Genomic DNA, 21710 nt, shown 5'->3' on the forward strand with positions numbered 1-21710 from the left:
ATCTAAGCAAACAAAAATCATCTATTTAATTAGAAATACGCTCACACCGGAAACCGAGTATTTTAGGGTCGCGTGCAACTTGACGGTGGCCAAATTTAAAATAATGTGCATTTAAATTGATACGTTTTTTAGCGGATGTGGTCTCTAAAAATTATGGGGTTCTTGACTTGAATGTCCAACAGTTTTGAATTTATTTTTTTTTATCCTCGAGTCCTCTCCCCTGTTTGTCCAACTATTCTGTATAAAATCTCCCTGGAATTGAAACGTAACGACCATTAAGAATGAAATGGTTAAAAGCACAATGGCCAAAGAAAAAAGTGCAATTAAAACTTTGTAAAAGACAATAGGGTAATATTAAACTCAAATGCGTCTAGCATTATTGTTTTTTTATGTAACAAAAGGAGTGAATAACGTCCTTTAAAAATAATCGACGGGCTATTAAGAGGCTTTAATTTGTGAATGCTGCATTAATCTGTAAGTGCTTAAACAACATGTGAGCTTTTATTTTAATTTGTAACTCAATATCGTACGTGAAGAATACTTACACGTTTCTAATTATTTGTTAAATATCTGTTTCACCTTGATTATCTTAATTCATAATCCATTACAATTTATATCGTTCTATAGAACTTACCTAATATGTTATTAGGCTCCTAAAATCACTCACATAACAATTAACATATTTACATTACTCGTAAGCAAATTGCGTATTACACCTCTCTCATCTTGTCTGCCGTAGTAAATTGCTTTCTGTTTTGAGTTTTTTTTTTTCTCTTAATAGTAGTTTATTTAACGAGTTCGTGTGTAGATTGGGCTTTTTTTTTTGGCATGAGTGGGCCAGTTTAAAACGCGAGTGAAACGAGCCAAAAAAGGCCCAATTTACACAAGAACAAGTTGAATACAACGTTTTTTTGTTCGACGAGCCTCTTAAAGGCTCCAAATCGCTTAAAATCTTTAAAATTAGCTTGACGTTTCATTTTGACAAGTTGTGATATTTATCAAAATCCGCTCACACAGGAGAAATTTCTCAAATTCTGACAGTGTCGAACAAAAAACATAATTTCCCCTACTGCAACATTTTTACAAATAGTATTTCCCATTTCACTTGTAATTGACAGATTTTATTTTGGTAACTTCTTAGTTTTTAGGTGGATCCGCATTATCTATGCCATTAATATGATAATTATTTAGCTTTACATTTTCTTCGTTTTTTTTTAAAGTATGTAAAATCTAATTTATTTATTACAATAAACCAACACATCACATTATGACAGTGTTTTTTTATTTTGTCGGTACTTTTTTTAAATTATATATATACTATCCCACCTCCACCCGGCGGCACGGCAATTTTGCCGGAGTACATACACTATTACGGATAATACTATCAAGTAATAGTGCAGTGCTTATCAACATAATTACCGGCGTCTTGCCTCCACATTTTGACTTTTTTGTGTTTTATGTTCTGTGTCAATGTTAAGGAATTTCCTCACGATGTGACATGAGTATAATAATATACCTTTTTGAATTTCAACCACCAATGTGTTCTCTAAGTCCAAAATTTTTAAATTTTTAAAAAGAGATTGCGGTACTATTCCTGTTGCTGAAATTATAAATGGTAAAATCGATTTTTTTTCTAAACACCAAAGATTTCTCATAGCAACGGAGAGTTCTAAATATTTATTAATTTTTGTATTATATGTCTGTGTTATATTGTGTGAATTTGGAACAGCTATATCTAAAAGATATGCTTGCTTTTGTTGTTTATTTAAAATAATAATGTCTGGTCTGTTATGCTGAATGTGAATGTCAGTTAAAACTGTGCGATCAAAATATAATTTGTAATTGTCATTTTCTAAACATCTTTCTGGTTTATTTGTAATGTGGTTGTGTATCCTTTAATAAATTGAATTTAACTGCTAAATTCATGTGTATAATTTTTGCGAATATATCATGACGTTTTTTATATTCGCTTTGAGCCAAAACGGTGCAAGAAGAAATGATGTGTTCAATGGTTTCCCCTTCAGTTCCGCAAATCCTACATTTATCAATGATCGATTGTAAACCGCATATGTGTTTTTTATCATTTCTTGTATTTATAACATGATCTTGTATTGCAAATTATATTATTATTATATCTAGAATTATCTACCACTTAATTCTATTACATGTTTCAAATAATTTGTACTCCTAGTCCTAATAGTTTCACCTTAACGATCATCAAATACATAGTCAATAAAAATCAGCTCTTTAGCTTAATTCAATCGTCGATTGGGGTAAATATATCTTATTGTTTTTTGAAAACAAAAAATTAAATACTTAAATATTCTATTAACCAATACGGTTATCGTATTGGTGTATTTTACCACACATTGTCTCTTGTTCTTTTTGATATTTGTTTTCAACATTCTTGGCAAAGTGAAGATTGATAAAACATTTACTCTAAATGTAGATCATACAATGAATTGAAAAAATTGAAATCGTTAAATTGAAAACTGATAAGCTAGAACACTTTTTTGAAAATAATTCATGAAACATTCCCAATGTGTGGTCCCCTCTCTATAATTTAGGTTTTTAATATTGACTTTGATGGTATCACACCCAACTTCACGATTTGTCGGAATCGTTGATTGATTACAACACGGTCATGGTCTAGAGATTTGAAATATCATCAAGAAAGATCAACTGACGTAACCGTTGACGTTACCTCAATCGTCCAAACATTTCACCGCTTTTATGCGTTAATGTTTCAAACTGCACCGCTACAAATAAGACATTGCTAATGCGTGCAACTGAGTTATCATTGTTTTTGTCTCTTTCCAACTACGAAAATATAACAAAGAGAGGCAGAGCATAAAGTAGAAGTGGTGTAGCATAAAGCACAGTGCAGTTACCGTATTCTCGCTTGTGAAGTAATTTGTGTAATTTCGCCGCCGTGCATGTTACCTAACGATTATACATTAGTTTAGTCGAGGTTCAGCATTTGTCCGAAGCGGTATTACAATATTTTTTGGCCCTGTTGCAGGTATCATCTTTGCCGATAATGGGTTTAAAACTTACCATTTTCAATTTTTTTCTATTGAGAAAGTTTTTATGAATATGTAGGATCGTTCCAGGTGGTGAAAAAACCAACATTTCCTAAGTTTGAAAAATTTGTTTAGGTCTAACTGCTTAACAGAGCGGCTATACGAAATGTGGTCGGAACTAGTTATATGACACTAACATGCAGACCCGGCAACGCCATTTAGACGTTCGTATATATAGGGTTGGATACACGAACTAATGAGTGTGTTAAAATCACATCAATCAATGGTCACATAGCAACCGAGTACTTTGATCCACCATCCCCCGGCCCTTTGCTTATTCGTTCTCTTCACCACGGCCAATTAATCCCTTTAATAGAACACCCATCACAACTGGAAGAACCTGAACTCTACTTGGTATCGAACAATGTTATATTTAAACGCGCCGATATCGGCAACACGGTTAAATTCCCCAATCTTATGTCGGAACGGTTACAATGTAGTAATATGTAAATTAAACGACAATTAATTATGGAAACAGGGCTTTTGGACGGAGGGCTCGTTACGAAATTAATTGTATTTCACGGATAACGGGCAAAGGCGCACGTTATTTATGGTCTACATAAAATAATGTCAGAATTTTGGGATGGCGCATGGTCAACCGACCGATAAAAATTTAAATTTCGACGCCATTTTGTGCCGCAATATGCAGTTTCACGATAAACAACTGTGTAATATGTAAGAGACGCAGTAATCTGTCAAATGGGACAAGTAAAAGTAAACAACAAAGGCAAACTACAACTCAAAAATTGCACGATTTTTGATGGTATACTACCTACTAAAGTTGACGAATTAACACAAAAATTACGAGTCGCACATATTGTAGTTTTTCTATAGTTCATATACCGGATGACTTTAAATGTTTGAGAATATTGAGACAAATTTAGTGGGTTGGCACTCCTGAATAATTGGTACGCCTAGTCGTTTGTCAAAGAGTTGTCTGTTGATTCATTTTCTACATTAAGATTTTTGCAAATTAATAAATCGTGATAATGACGATTTGATTTATTTTGATTTTTTAACTGTTATATTTTTCAATTACAGTCAAGTGTAGCAACATAAAATCGTAAATGTGTTGTCAACCGAACAAGACACACGGTATTATAAAATCAGAAAAGCAAAGTACTGTGAGATCATTTAAATTTATAATCAAAGAACGCTACGACTTTTAAATTTGATTAGCAACACTGTTGACAATTTGATTTGAATTGTCAAAGTGACATTTCCAAATTCAATACAAAATATGAAACGGCGAGTTGACAGTTGTATACAAGCCGAGGGAGAATACTTTGAACATCTTCTATGATTGTCAATAAAAGTGTATTATTTTTTAGTGCTTCATTTCTTTTAAATTAAAACGATTGAATATGAGAACATGAAGCTAACGCAAACTGAATAAAATTGACTAATTTGTGGTCAAAATTCAACGACATTTTTAAATATTATTTGGTAGGTATTGTCAAGTAGACAGTTAATTGACAAATGGACAAAACCAAATTTACATTAGGAAAGTTTTTATTTCCTTTTTTTGCACAAGTGTACACGAGTACACGTCGTTGTGATTCTTGTAACGTAACAGTGAAGGATCGCTGTAATCGTTTCCCTTTCATGAAGAGTCAAAAATCGTAGCACCATATCAGGTACCCTTTCCATAGCAGATATACTTACACAAGTATTGGCTATGGCTATAACCTAATCAATTTTTCACGTCATTACACCAATTTTAAAACATTCAGGTAGTGATGTCCTAATGAAATATTCAAAATTGTCACCGACAACTGTTACGCCCACCTTTGCCAACTTTTCTCTCGATCACTCAGTATACATGTCAGTTCGGGAAATTTTCAAGCCGCCCTTATATTATAGTCATGGATACAAAAAATGTGGGTACCCGAATACCTTTTTCAATACTGTACTGCATGAAATTGGTAGTTAATAGGTACTTGAACATGATTTATTTGAAAAACATGGAAAGAGTACCTAATAAAAACTGAAACATTTGTTGTCCCCTCAAAATATTTCGCAACGAGTAAATTAATTTTTAAAGCATGCTATATTCTACCGGTGTTCATTTAAATTTCTGGTCAAAGTCGATTGTGAACGCACTACGGATTACGGATCACGGATCAGCTGTTTAAATCTTACGTTTTTCACGAATGGTGCGTTCACAATCGAATCTTCAACGTCAACGTTGACCGGAAATTTAAATGAACACCCGATACCAATAATAACCATAAAATTAATATTTAAGATTAAATTAAATTTAAAATATTTCATATTCAAAAGTGGTCAGTCTCAATGCAAGAAACTCCAAATAAAAACGCAATTTTCAACAAAATGTAATTACATATTATTATTCTAAATGAGATTTGATTTGACGCTTCTCAATTAACCAGAAACGAGAAACTGTGAAATTATAACTAATGAAGGAAAACTAGTTAAAAGTTTTGTCAAATTATATATAAATAAATAAAAATATTAATTAATTAATATTTTATTAGAAGAGTATATTATTCCAAATAATTTCAGTTGACTCAAAAATTAGTCAATATTAATCAGTCATTGTTTTCCTTTGGCAATACTTCTTCAGGCACCTCTGAAATTGTAGTGGGTACCAAATAATAAATAAAAAATCAGGTAGGTGCAATGAATTCTGATACATATTCTTATATTCTGTGCTACTAAATCTTTTCAAAGTGGCAGCAACAGTAAACTGCAACTCGATAACACTAATAATAATTTACTTTGAATTCAAGAAACTTTACTTTGAATATCAAACCCGTAAAAATCGAATTTTTATTGTGCTAAACTTTAGTCTAACAATTGATTTGTCACCCGATGCCTTCAATTTGTTTTTTATTGGACAAACTTAACTATTAAGGGACCTGAAATTTGAGCAGACTTGGGGTAACGGTCCACAAAAGAAAGCTCGTTTTAAGGGCTGTTCCGTGGTGTAATATTACGTAATATACAAATAGGTCTGTCATTATTAAGTTGCAGCCTTAAAAATTGCCAACTCAACAAAATTCTACTGTCATTTAGTTTTTCGGGGTAGTATTTCATTGTTAGGATGGTGTTAGCCCTGTCACTTGAGGGTGTTCTAAAAAATACCATCACAATTGCCCAGGTTCCTTTTCTAATCTTTATCCGTTTACGACAAACAAAAGTGTTAAATTCGACACTTTGTAGGTTGTCTTTTTTGTTAATAATGTAATATGTTGCGGACCAAATAACAAGATAATGACCACTTTTAACAGTGATGGACACATCAGGTCATGAATAATTATGAGACTTGTTCTATTTCTTTTACAACATGACAACTACTTTAATGTGAAACAAGCTAATAAAAAATGTTATCATATAAGCAAATAAATACACTGAAACCGTTCATTTAAATTTCCTCGTGGGCGTCCATAAATTTGTACTTGTATACTTTTCTTGATTTATACTTTTCGAGCATTAATGTCAAATGCAGCTGCCTCTTATTAATAAATACACGATGACCGTGAATTAATTTAATTTAAATATTAAATATACAACTAATACTGAATTTTGTCCAATTTTTATATTTTTGCAGGCAACTTTATGTATCTAATACCACTGCACTCTTGTAGTATTTTAAAAATATGAGTAAAATACATTTGAAATAATTGCATCAATTGTTCAGCTGTTACAGAAGAGTAGAAAGATCTTTTTAAGAAAATAAAAATTTGTCATTTAACAGGAACAATCAAATTGTGTGTTGTATTTGTAAAGAGCGATCAAATTAATTTGTAATCGAGTTATCCATGAATCCGAAATCGTATGTCGTTACTTGAACTCCACGCTCCTCTAAACACATCTTGAAACACAGGTTAAAACTCGACATACTCGTATCAATCCCAAAAGACATACGGATTCAAATCCATGGATGACTCGATTACAAATTAATTTGATCGCTCGATATATGTAAAAACGGTGTCGTGTGAATTACATAATAAAACGTTAGTTTTACGAATGTGCAATAAAGATTTATGATAAAGTTATTAAACATTTTATGGGTATTTTTAAACTGAATTTCTAAAGTTGCATCATAATTACATATCTTCACTCAATCAAATTGTAAATAAGATGGTGAATAAACACCATTCACGTTGTTTTGGCATAATGGGAGGCCATAATTTATTTTTTAATGTTGGACATACTGTCTGATTTCCATCACTAAAATGCCTGACATGCGGACCTATCAAAATGAACATACATAACATATTGCTGAATTTCCCGCGATGTCTGAGTATTCTTGCATTGCAAACTAGTAAAACTGACAACAATGCACTCGACATTGACGCTATTTATAACCTCAAACTTAAAAAAACATAACCTAATTCAACAAACAGATTTACTCCCAAAACAAATGCAAAATTTCCATGACCTCCCATTATGCCAAAACAACGTGAATGCATTTAATGTCATTTGAGCGAAAATAAAAATTTTAAATCTATATTTCCCAAAATTTGGAGGAAATAAAGGGACAACTATATAGAGTGATCATCATTGGGTAAAATGTTTGAAGTAGGTTAGCGCCCATTATCAGTTGGTAAAACAAAATTTCAAACTAGTAGGTTAACAATAAATACCAAAACTAAAGTTTAAAACGTAGTTATTTGTGTGACACAAATATAATACCTTATAACCAGTGTGGTATATAACAGGGAATCGTTTATTATCAATAAATAATTATTAATAATAATAATTTCAATACATTAACCGAATTTGATTATAGAAAAACAATAACACTACAAAAGATGTTCGATATGTGACTCCCCTTGTTGTATACAACGAATGTTTCTGCACATGATATTACCTATTGAACACATTTACAAAGACTTCAGGAGTAATACTGGTAATTGCATTTTGTACGGCTTCCTCTAATTCTCTCAGGATATAAATTTGATTTTTAAAAACATATTTTTTAAGTAATTGAATAAAAAGAAGTGTAAAGGCGTCACGCCGGGGGATGTTACTTTATTTATTTTTATTCCTCTGCTAACAAAAATTTTCATTGAGCCACTGGATTTGCTGACTCAAAACGACTATCAACCGAAAAAGTTTCACCAAATGTTTGTAAAAACTTTTCTCCATGGTTTAATTTTTTCTGCTTGGCACGTTTCAAAAAAGGAAAGCTTCAATTTTCCTTAATATATACATACCCTAATTAAATCTAATAAACAGTTGAATCACTCCTTTTAATACAAAACTTTTAAATTCAGGCTGTATTTCTGGATATTAGAATTAAGTCAGATAGATACCTAAATTTAGTAGATTCGCGTATCTACTTACATATGGGTTAGATTGCGGTGTTAAAACTACAGCGATAATTGTACAAAAGGGCCAATTTATTAAGTTAATAGTTATTCTTTAGGTGAAAGTAGAATACCCGAATAGGGTGCGGTAATTAATGTTAAGTCCCAGTCCCCAATTATCTATATCAGATAGCACCAAATGTTCTGTAAAAAATATAATCTATTATACCATATGCTCACCTGGTACATTTTAAGTATTTTATTGTAGCAGAGGTGCAACATTTACAACGTTATAAATTACATACGAACTTATTTAAAATCAAATTAGTCCAAAGTAAATTAGGACGAATGCAATTCATCCATCCGCTTCCATAATAAAGTATTTGACACGTGATTTCTGTTAATTAAAATTAATGTTAACATTAACAAACCTAATCAAATGTTATAAAGCTCTAAACCAATTACATTAAAATAGAAATTTCCATTAATTTCATTCGGCTTGTTGTTGTTTTCACAGATATTTAATTTCACATATGGACGATATTAATTACAATTTTAATGGCCGTAATTAAAACTCGCTATCATTTTATGCTCCTTTTTTGGCAAAGGGGAAAGATTATCGACGCTACAAATTTTCCCCTCCCCCACCCATTTAACTTTAACATTTTATAGTTTTCGTTGTCGGGGGCGAAAAGGAAGGACAGCGATTTCATTGCATGTATGGCAAAATTTTAATCATAATTCCGCAGCTCTCAGATTCACAGTCATTTAGGCGAGAACAAAATCATGAAGAGACATCAGAGATATCCTTAACAAAACCCATTTCAGAGTAGAATCTGCCTCGTGCACTAATCTGAGCACACACAAAGTATGAAACCCTACAGTAAAAAATCCGCTAAAATTTCCCTGAAAATTAAACCTTCTTTGACACATTTAATCTGGACTCTCATTTCGGTAAAATCGACCTTAAGCACGGGGATTCATTGACAACACCCTCCCTCTCTGAGGTAAGTGATTACAGTACGAAAGATGCAGGATACAGAACTTAGAAACTGCATTTGTTAATTTTTTCTGTTATTTATTTTTATCCCAAAATTTATTATGTACCTACAACTTAGTTACTCCTGGTCAAAAAATCAAACGAAACTACGTTTTATCCTCTATCCCACAAATCTGCATAAAACGTTGCTAAACTCGTTACTTGATAGTGATTTCTTTTGTATAGTTAGTTATTAATAATATAATATAAAAACTACAAAAATATGAAATTGTTAAAATTGTATTAATGTAAATAAAATGATATTAGGAGAAATCGATTAAGTAAGAAATGTTTCTATACTACTATACTATACTATATTTCCTATACTATTATTTTAATTTAATTTTTACTAGATGCTGACAGAATTTTAGAACTATGTATTTTGTGCACCGCATTTATTCCAAAATTTTTGGAATAGTTACTTAAGAAATCAATTGTTTCTTACTTGATTAACAATAGTATCTAGGTACCCACTGATCTTATAATTCAAACGTGATTATTTCAAAAAAATCAACTCATTACATAATTTATTTAAAAGTGTACATTCATCCCTGTTATTGGTATGGTAAAGGGCACATATTCAATATTTAGCCAAAGGCTGTTAAACCACAGCCCAATAAAAATTGAATTCAAAAGTTTGAATTTCATTTAAATAATTTTTAATACACAAACGGACGGTAATATAAAGTATCAATCGAATTTTAATTAATAAAATTAAATTGGTTAAAAGGTTTCCATTATATAATTAATAATGAAAAGGATAGAATAGAATTTTAAATAAAATGTAATACAAATACGAGCGGCTTGCTTTTGTTATTTAATTTTGCATGATATAAAATACGTTTCATTGGTTTCATTAGCTAAAAATATTAAACCACACACACGCACAAATTTAATTAATTTTTCTAAAAAGAATCAATTAAGAAAAATTTTTCACCTGGTTAGTTAAAGGCGAGACTAGACGATAATAAAATGTTGGCTTGTAGATTGTCGTGATAGAGTGACGGCATCAGATAATTTATAAATGAGTGTTAAATGTGGCCACGTGCTTGCGTTTGGTGGTCGGAAATGGTTAGAGAGGGCTGCATTAGTCATGGCAGTATCTCTCTCTAGCACAATAGCCAAATGATTTAATTATCTCTTTCGACTTTCTAACATGCCACCTGGTTAGAAAATAAGGATACTAAAATTGGAATTGTTTCAATTTCTGTGGATTTTAATAATTGACCCTTAATTGAATAATTCAAAGAATGTTCGAGGTCTTTTTTGTATTTCTTTCTCACGTTTTCCATTCAAACGGAGATCAAACATATTTGATGAAAATGCTTTCAAATCGGTCGTCTTTCATCGCCTCCGATTCACTTCCTTTAATCGAATATTCGTCGCCACTTTTGCAATCAAACTTCGATCGACTTACCATTGTTGACGATCCATTTTCAAAATGGCGCGCTTTTACAATTCCAAGATTACCCGAAACTCAATTTGTCGCCTTTTTATCAGAGGAAATTGGGTACGTCTTCTTAGAACCAATCTAAACCGTTTACAGCTAAAGAATACTTTTTTCTAAGCTTGCATTTTGCAAACATTTCAAATAAATTAAATAAAATTGCATTTACGTTTTAAAAAAACATAGAAGTCATCAGGTCATTAAAACTGATTTATTTAGAAGCATTCCAGTCAACTTATTTTTATTTTTTTTATTTAAACACTTAACATATTTATACATTAGGTTAATTGAAGAACGAGGCTAAAATATTCATGAGACCAGATAAACGTTTATCTCTCAAACAATTTCCATTGACAATAAGTCGACATAAACAGACCAGTATTTTATTTGTTGATCATACGAACTGAATGTTGTAGGTACAGTTGGTCGCAAAAAAATCGAGTAGGTACGGTCGATGGACAAATAAAACTGGGACACTTAAAATTTAATCTATGTAAATCAGACCATTGAATTGTCAATATACCGGGTGTAGAATTGGTTTACGAGACATAGGATTTTACATGTAAAAATAAAGAGTTTCAATTATTGGCTCCCCTCATAATAGTTAAAATGAAAGTTGGAGAGAATTAAAATTGCTGTCTAATTTCAGTCTTACTTTTTTTCTAACATCTTGTGGTACTGAAAGAAAGGCAAGAAAAAAGTTGACACAAAACAGTAAAAAGTACTACTAAGCATGAAATTGTACTTATTTCTTTAAATGTTATTATGGAGGATCTTTTTTAAGCAACTTCCAAGCAACATTTGCTTCAGGTTTCCCAGAGCGATCAATTCCTGCCACAGAAACAATTGGAAGAATTGTAGAGAAGTTTGAGCATAGAAGATACCTTTTCATTCATCCTGTACTCCTGTACGATTTCATTTGAAGGGCAAATTAAAAGACAATTAAATAATAGAGAAACCATCCGACAAATACATAGTATTTTAAAAGTCAAATTTCATGGCTAGTGCTACTTTTTAGTATTTTTGTGTTAACTCCTCTCTTGCTTTTCTTTCAGTACCACAAGATGTTAGAAAAAAACAAAGAGTGGAATTAGGCAGTATTTTGAATTCTCTCTAACTTTCATTTTAACTATTTTGGCATAAAATTATTAGGGGAGCCAATAATTGAAACTCTTTATTTTTACATGTACGAGTAAAATCCTATTGGGTGATTCAAAATGATTGTGGCCAAGTATGGCAACTATGTACGAAAATTTATGTGGCAACTGTGTGGATGAGGTACAGTTGTCATTTGTATGACATTTCATAAGCGTGCATTTGATTTTTTTGACATCATTACACATTGATTTGACAGTTTTCAAAATTGCGCGACTATGAACTGTCAAAGAAATATCAATTCTACCCTACCCACACAGTTGCCATACTTGGCCACAATCATTTTGAATCACCCAATATGTCTCGTAAACCAATTCTACACCCGGTATTTGTCAGTGTCTATAAAGGGTGTTTTTTTAAATTTGGCGTCGAAGTAGGCGTTGGAGAGTCGATTGAGATCGCACCACTAGTGTAAAGCGTAAGATTTAAACAGCTGATCCGTGATCCGTAACCTGTATAGTGCGTTCACAATCGACGGTCGTCAAATTTAAAAAAACACCCGTTATAATATGTCATACCAAAGTTAACCTATTTGTGATAAAGCCGTAATTTAACCATGCAAATTTGTAAATTTTGACTTACAGTGGCGGCCAAAATAAAGTAGGACAAGTCTTATTAAGAAATTTAGCCAAAATTGAGTTGAGTAAACCGGGGTTACTATAATAAATAAATAAATATTTTCATAGTAACCATAGAAAGCAAATTTACATTAGCGAAAAAACATTGTCCTACTTTATTTTGGCCGCGACTGTATGTGATTGTCATTTTTGTCCCAGTTTTATTTGTCCATCGACTGTACATCAAGTAAATCAAGAGCACTGAATTTTCCTACTTTGAACACATGTTCTGACTTTTGATAGCACGCTTTTTCAAACAGGTTATGTTTGACACAAGGAATGTCATTATGCATGTCGTAAGGAATGAAAAGTTTTGACATTTTGCTTGTCTCGGTAACATCCAAATTGACAACAAGAAGAATGAATTAAACTATAGAAAATTTGATGTACTCGATTTTTTTTTGCAATCGACTGTACTACTAAGAAATAATTTGAATTTTGTATAGAAATGGAAGTCTGATGGTGCCAAATCTGGAAAATAAGGAAGCTGAACCAACAGCAACTGAGTGACCTGGTCCATTATGATGATTCAAACATATTATATCGTGCGTTCTTTTAAACTTTTTCTCAAAGTTGGCGTTGAAGACTAGATTGTGAACGCACTATACGGATAACGGATTAGCTGTTTAAATCTTAGGCTTTTATACGAGTCGTGCGTTCTCAATTGACTCTCCAACGCCAACTTTAAGGATAAATTTAAATGAACGCACGTTACTTTCTTGGTTAAAAGTGATTTTTTTTTTTGGCAATCAATGTTTTTAATAAGTCTAAAAGTGCTATATAATATTCTCCATTTATCGTTTTACCTTATCCAAAACTGTTAAAAATATACCTTTAAAGTCTATTTTTTCCTGGTAGGCGCGTGCGTGCGCATCTCCGAAAGGTAGAATCACATAGCTAAGATTTTTAGCAGGATGCAGGAATTGTTAGTATTTTTGGTTGCGTATTATCTAGGGGGATCAGTATTTGTGGTTGCACATTAAAACTCATGTTCATGATTTAATTTTTGTATAATTTGTAAAATGTAAACAAAAAAGTTTATGAATAAACTCGTGGAAAAATTGATAACAAATATTAAATGTACAACATTTTTTATTTTTACTTAATACATACAGGAATTAAATTGGGTACAAAACAACTCTATACTTTTGGATTCAATCGTTAATTTCAAATAAAATAAAATAAAATAATCATCACCGCACTTTTCACCTAAAAATAATTACAGTGACATCGACAAAAGTTGACAGTTCACATGAAAGCGGCAAAAATTTCATAACATGGACATGGCCTGCTTCGACTACAATCATTTATAATAACCATGTATCTTGCAAGAGAAAAGGAAAATGCTTAATTTACACAGCATCAATTATAGAAATTCTGTTTGCAGAGAAAAATGAGTGCACTGTTTTTCGAATGAGATATGTTTGATGTTCATCCAATTGAATCATACATTTCCTATCAGGTTTCTTCGGTGCCTGTAATTGCCCACACTTCTTTTCTTCCGCCAAGTATCGTTGAATGGTTCTAAATCCACAACCTTCAACACAAAGTAATTAATCTGTGATACAACAACAAAAAAATCAGAAAACAATACCATTATAATCTGCAGTTTTTTCCATTTGAGCCGTCTTGGTTAACTCGGCAAAATCCTTGGAGATCCCACGAAATACTTTAACGATCATTTCTTTCTCGGCTTGTGAGAAATTTGCTATAAATATGCATTAATAAAAAACTGTTACTTGCTGTTAGCATAAATCCAACTTACGCCGTTTATTTGGTGATCGAAATTGAGACATCTTGTTGACATATAAGAACTTCTTAACCTATAAGAACTGTTTTTTTAATAAATAAATGGACACAACACAAAACAAACAAAAAACACACACAAAACACGAAAGGAAAATTAAGACACGATGAAACAAAAATGGCAGCTTGGACCTGATTGACAGTACAGAACACTGCAATATTGCACATTTCTCTAGTGTAAGTAGAAAAATAAAGTAGCCAATAGGAAAGTCGCATTTCATTGCTGGATTTTCTAAATGCGCACGCACGCGCCTACCAGGAAAAAATAGACTATAGTCCTATGCCAAAAGACTGACACTATCAATTTTCCGAGCGATAACTTACTTTCTACTTACTTCTCATGCTCACCAGATATAAAGAGTCATACAGATTCAAATGAAGTCTGTCCGTTATTTACTCACTAAAAATCAACTGTCAACAAAGTCGAATTCATTACTATTCGTCCACTAGGTAAAAAGTAAGGTTAGCAAAGTTACCTGCAAATACTTTTTGCTTGGTGTTGGCAGAACTCAGCTTTGATCTTTGTCAGCAGTCAGAGGCAGTAACATTCACACAGTTTTTACATGTTTTGATTAGGTATTGTACGATATGTACCACGTGAGCAAAAATTATTACTGTTTGAGTTGACAATAAAACTATGGTGACTTTTTTGTCTCCCTGTTGGGTAAATTTGTCACATAACCGGAAGTGACGTGATTTTGATAGATCGCCGAAGATTAGGTTATGTGTGATGCGAAAAACAAACAAGTTACAGCGAGGAAAATGCATTTAATTTAAAGGTGCTGCTCCAAATGACTGCAATTATCAAGAAAAGATTACAAAAACAAGACGTTTAAATTTGAAATTTATGTCAGCTGTCAATAAGACAATAAAACAAACCGAGATTGGGACAATTCACAATTTTGCCAATTTCAAGTAAAATTTGTTATTGCGAACTAAAATTGTAATAATTGTTGCTCACGAGATATTAAAACTGGCGTTTTTTATATCGAGCGATCGAATTAATTTGTAATCAAGTTATCCATGGATTTGAATTGATAGGTATGTCGAGATCTAACCTGTGTTTCAAGCTGTATTTATTGGAGCGTGGAGTTCAAGTAACGACATACGATTTCGGATTCATGGATAACTCGATTACAAATTAATTTGATCGCTCTTTATTTGAACTTTGCAGATTTTTTTCCAAAACTTATACGAGTATACTTCGTCCAGCGAGAGGTTGGGAGCTTTTAAATTATAGACTTGTATCCCAACACTACAAAATGCACTAGAATACATTAATTAGAGCATAATTTCAGGGCAAAAATGTTGCTGCTTGAAGGATATATTTCAAATTTTACATGCGCTAGGTACTACTTTTTGTACTTCGAATTGAATAATTTTTATGTCAACCAATCTCTCGCTGGACAAACTATACCAGTCAATTTTATAACATTTTCACAAAGGAGTGAATGAATAGTACTGACCCGAAGTATGTATTCTCGGTACCCTTCAAATAATTTCCTAAGACAATAATCTCGTAATATTTGCTCTGGTAGGAATTAGCATACCTGGACTAAATCTCGCCAAATATTTCGTACAGGTAGTCATAAACAAGAATAAGCGTTGAATGGTTGAGTTATTGAAACAAGCGCCGGCCTGGTGAGAAGGCCCATTTGACTAAATATTATTACGTCCATTCATTCGAGCAATGCATTTATCCGTCCCATTACCGTTAAAAATGGAGTAAAAATTAATAAAAATATGTGCTTTCACTCACATATTTTCCGTTTTTATTATGATGGAGGACGTGGAGGGTTTATCCGGAATCACGATGATCCGACGTTAATATGCTCAGAGTAAAAATGTGTGTACCCCATTATACGTATGTGAATTTACAGCTTTTGCTAGAACCAAAACGGGGGTGTGAGGAAGGGGGTAAATGTTTCCATCCTCTCCAGAGAACGCTAGGAGATCGCCCATTGAAATTATTATATCATTCTTGTTGTCGTAAAAAATCGTGCAGCAGGTGCTTTTCTGGTCTGATGGAGGGTGAAGGCGGTGTATAAGGGAAAGTTAATTCGAGAGAGGGTGCGTGCCTATTGAGGCTTTTAATAGAGAAGCACAGATTAATCCGGCGCGCGGACCTTTGGTGATCTTTCTTTTAGTGAGTGCATCATGTCTATTATAAATGACTCGGAGTATTCACAAGGGATGAAGGGGAGGCCACCCCCTGTCTATTACTTACACAACTATCATCACTAAATATTACTTTAGTGGTTATTTGGGACATTAGTGGCCAATTGACTGATCTCATTCGTTTATAGGTTTTCACCTTGAACACTTTTTTTCCATTTCAGTGGAAGAAGCCACCTCTGTATCTATTATTTTATAATCCACCCTCGCCGACGGCCAAACAAAGATGCGCCAACCCATGCTGGAAGTGATCAAGGGACACACACTCCATCATTCAGGAATTATAAAAATGCACATAAAAGCTCGGGATGTTTTAATTAAACGGTTGTGGTGGACTCGTTTATTGATTTTCCATCTGTTGATAGATATATACGTCCACGTAACTAGCCCGTTAGATGCAGCATCGGGACATTTGGTTTAGTGTTGATGTCAATGTTTTGGAGCGTTGGTAGCCGCCGTTGACATAGGGATAATCCATCACGATTTACGGCACATTGCTCCACGATTTACAACTCGCTATCGACATGTGGACCGTGTTCAAAATCATAAACTACATTTTATTATCGACGGACCAGAGCAAAATAGAAATTCCTATTTTCACCATACGTCCAAAAATTAGAGAATCCTGAAATTACAAAAAGGAAACAACACACACAAATCACTATGCTTTTGGTTTATAATTTTTCAGCTCAATTCACCGTCAGACAGAAAACATTTTCTAATTTATCAAGAAGTTATAGCAATCTTAAGAATAATTGCTTCAAGCATAAACCACCACTACTAGGAACAACTATGAGCACTTTCGCAATTCGAAATTGGGGCAGGCGCAATGAGACCTTACTTTGATTATTTTATACATATACAGGGAGTTAGGTAAATGATCTGTCAAAATGTAAACAGTTCATTATCAGGCTAAATTGGGTAGATTTTTCCTCTACCATTTTTTATTTGGATGCTAATTTCGTTCAAAATGGGATGCAGAAGAAAGGTACCCCATCGTTTGAGAATCACAATTAAGAAAAAGTTTCGTTTCCAAGGATATTACTTAAAATTTTTACGGTAGTAGTGACTGCAGTAATACAATTTTCAGTGCTTCTCAACGAGTTGGTGTACTTTTTTTGTCAACAAATTTAAAATGAACTATGCAACTGAGCCAAAAACGACTCAGGACTTTTAAAATCTGATCAGCATTCTAATGCTCTCTTTAAAGTTTGGCAGGACATTTACCTAACATCCTGTATACACAATTTCACGAATCACAATTAGAGAGCTTACCTGATTTTACAACGATAATTTCACACACCTCTTTTATTTGGGTTCTTTAAATTGATACTGTAATTCCGCTAGTTACTAGACAACAAAGCGTTCAAAAAAAAATTGTTAGCTATAACAAGGACAACTCTATACAGGGTAGCAGGTTATAATTCAAAATGTTTCAAAGAGAACATAAAATGTTTATTATTAAATCATACTACAGTAATGGAAATCGTGGTGACAATGGTAATTGGGTTTATTCGCCTCGTTTATGTTTAAATGAGTTCCGTGACAGATAGCGCTACTTTGAAGTACACATAAAAACTACGGGCAGTAGAAGTAAATAATTCTATAGATGCTTTTTACATTTCATAGTTATCGCGATCCAAATTGATTAATATTAATTATAATTAATTGTCTTAACCATGTAGTGACAAATCTGACAGATCTAGTTATTTTTTGTGTAAAGTACAGCGGTGTTTACACGGTCATGGTCTACTCTTATGCCAATTGCATTGAAAAGGATTATAGCAAGGATACATATCCGCATGAGTTAATTTAAGAAAAACTTTTCGATAAAACAAAAGATAAGGTAGCACTCTTGATTTGTTTTCTTTTTGATCACTCGGTATTTAGCTAAATTTATTCATTTACAAAATTTGTAGAATTATTCGTACAAGTGGCATATTTGTATAAAAGAATCTAATCAAGTACCATTTCAGCTCTCAATTATTTACGATTAAATCACTAAATTTACAATTTGTATTTCTGTGTAGGAAGTTTGAGTAAATTAATCTATAAATCCCAAAGCTCTTGTGCTGGTACAACTGAATTAAAAATGCCTTTTAAGTGTTGCATACCAGATTGCAACCCAAATTATGGGCTTTCTTCTTCAAATTACGTACCTGTATTTAAGTTTCCGTCAAATGAGGAGACGAAGCGAATTTGGAAAGACATTTTAAAAATCGAAGACTGGAGAATTAGCAAAAGCAGATGTTTGTGCTAAACATTTTAGGGGAACAGCTATCAATCCCGACAAAATGAAGCGACTTGTATCAAACACGGTGCCAATGACTTCTAATTACGTAGAAATTACACTTTCGGAAGAAATAATCAAAATTATAGTCTATTTTTTCCTGGTAGGCGCGTGCGTGCGCATTTAGAAAATCCTGCAACGAAATGCGACTTTCCTATTGGCTACTTTATTTTTCTACTTACACTAGAGAAATGTGCAATATTGCAGTGTTCTGTACTGTCAATCAGGTCCAAGCTGCCATTTTTGTTTCATCGTGTCTTAATTTTCCTTTCGTGTTTTGTGTGTGTTTTTTGTTTGTTTTGTGTTGTGTCCATTTATTTATTAAAAAAACAGTTCTTATAGGTCAACAAGATGTCTCAATTTCGATCACCAAATAAACGGCGTAAGTTGGATTTATGCTAACAGCAAGTAACAGTTTTTTATTAATGCATATTTATAGCAAATTTCTCACAAGCCGAGAAAGAAATGATCGTTAAAGTATTTCGTGGGATCTCCAAGGATTTTGCCGAGTTAACCAAGACGGCTCAAATGGAAAAAACTGCAGATTATACTGGTATTGTTTTCTGATTTTTTTGTTGTTGTATCACAGATTAATTACTTTGTGTTGAAGGTTGTGGATTTAGAACCATTCAACGATACTTGGCGGAAGAAAAGAAGTGTGGGCAATTACAGGCACCGAAGAAACCTGATAGGAAATGTATGATTCAATTGGATGAACATCAAACATATCTCATTCGAAAAACAGTGCACTCATTTTTCTCTGCAAACAGAATTCCTACAATTGATGCTGTGTAAATTAAGCATTTTCCTTTTCTCTTGCAAGATACATGGTTATTATAAATGATTGCAGTCGAAGCAGGCCATGTCCATGTTATGAAATTTTTGCCGCTTTCATGTGAATTGTCAACTTTTGTCGATGTCACTGTAATTATTTTTAGGTGAAAAGTGCGGTGATGATTATTTTATTTTATTTTATTTGAAATTAACGATTGAATCCAAAAGTATAGAATTGTTTTGTACCCATTTTAATTCCTGTATGTATTAAGTAAAAATAAAAAATGTTGTACATTTAATATTTGTTATCAATTTTTCCACGAGTTTATTCATAAACTTTTTTGTTTACATTTTACAAATTATACAAAAATTAAATCATGAACATGAGTTTTAATGTGCAACCACAAATACTGATCCCCCTAGATAATATGCAACCAAAAATACTAACAATTCCTGCATCCTGCTAAAAATCTTAGCTATGTGATTCTACCTTTCGGAGATGCGCACGCACGCGCCTACCAGGAAAAAATAGACTTTAGTAATGACGACACAATCACTATAGGAATGATATTGGGATGAGTTTTGGTATTGATAAGTGTAAAATGCAATCAATATGTCGCGGTCATTACGAACATTTAGAATATATAACTCAAGAAGGAGAAATCATTAAAAATTTAAATAAAGGAGAATTTTATAAATATTTAGGTATTAATCAATCAAATCATATTCAACACTCAATTATAAAAGAAAATTTAGAAAAGCAATTTTATTTAAGAATTAAATCTATTTTAAAATCAAAATTAAACGGTAATAATTTAATTAAAGCAGTTAATACATATGCTGTTCCATTACTGACCTATTCTTTCGGTGTTATAAAATGGTCCAAAACTAATTTACAGAACATAAACATTAAAACTAGAGTTCTTTTTACCAAATTTAGTAAACACCATCCTAAATCTGCTATTGAAAGATTTAATTTACCACGCGAAAACGGTGGTAGGGGTTTTTCAAATCTAGAAATACTGCTAAAAAATCAAATTGCTTCACTAAAAAATTATTTCCTCAATAGAGCTCGTGATAACACCTTTTTCAATGCTTTGGTTTCAGCCGATAAAGGCTACACACCTTTAAATTTAAGTGATAATATAATTTCAGACATTGTTAAGCCAAATATACCTGACACAATAGCAAATATAAAACAGAAGTCTTTACATGGGAGATACTTTAAAGAACTGGAACAACCAGAAGTTAATATTCAGGCATCTCATGCATGGCTTAAGAAATCAAATATTCACCCTGAGACGGAGGGTTTTATATTTGCAATACAAGATCGTGTTATAAATACAAGAAATTATAAAAAACACATATGCGGTTTACAATCGATAATTGATAAATGTAGGATTTGCGGAACTGAAGGGGAAACAATTGAACACATTATTTCTTCTTGCACCGTTTTGGCTCAAAGCGAATATAAAAAACGACACGATATATTCGCTAAAATTATACACATGAATTTAGCTGTTAAATTCAATTTATTAAAGAATACACAACCACATTATAGTTATACACCAGAAAGTTGTTTGGAAAATGACAGTTACAAGTTATATTTTGATAGAACAATTTTAACTGACATTCATATTAAGCATAACAGACCAGACATTATAATTTTAAATAAACAACAAAAGCAAGCATATCTTTTAGATATAGCTGTTCCAAATTCACATAATATAATACAGACATATAACACAAAAATTAATAAATATTTAGAGCTGTCCGTTGCTATGAGAAATCTTTGGTGTTTAGAAAAAATTTCGATTTTACCACTTGTAATTTCAGCAACGGGAATAGTACCGCAATCTCTTTTTAAAAATTTAAAAATTCTGGATTTAGATAACACATTGGTAGTTGAAATTCAAAAAGGTATATTATTATACTCATGTCACATCGTGAGGAAGTTCCTTAACATTGACACAGAACATAATACACAACAAAGTCAAAATGCGGAGGCAAGACGCCGGTAATTATGTTGATAAGCACTGCACTAT

General features: G+C 32.4%; 2 long non-coding RNA genes across 2 annotated transcripts; one reads left to right on the forward strand and one right to left on the reverse strand.

Moving 5' to 3' along the window:
* Window positions 1–13487: 13487 nt before the first annotated feature.
* Window positions 13488–14697, reverse strand: LOC138125361 (uncharacterized). The gene is made up of 3 exons (XR_011157423.1): window positions 14386–14697; window positions 14215–14328; window positions 13488–14157 (listed from the first exon to the last, which is right to left on the reverse strand). It is a non-coding gene; the product is annotated as an uncharacterized lncRNA (long non-coding RNA).
* A 4525-nt stretch (window positions 14698–19222) lies between these two features.
* On the forward strand, window positions 19223–19946 carry LOC138126297 (uncharacterized). The gene is made up of 3 exons (XR_011157734.1): window positions 19223–19273; window positions 19331–19444; window positions 19502–19946. It is a non-coding gene; the product is annotated as an uncharacterized lncRNA (long non-coding RNA).
* Window positions 19947–21710: the final 1764 nt, after the last annotated feature.

The sequence above is a fragment of the Tenebrio molitor genome, chromosome 3 (assembly GCF_963966145.1).
Source record: "Tenebrio molitor chromosome 3, icTenMoli1.1, whole genome shotgun sequence".
NCBI classification, from domain to species: domain Eukaryota; kingdom Metazoa; phylum Arthropoda; class Insecta; order Coleoptera; family Tenebrionidae; genus Tenebrio; species Tenebrio molitor.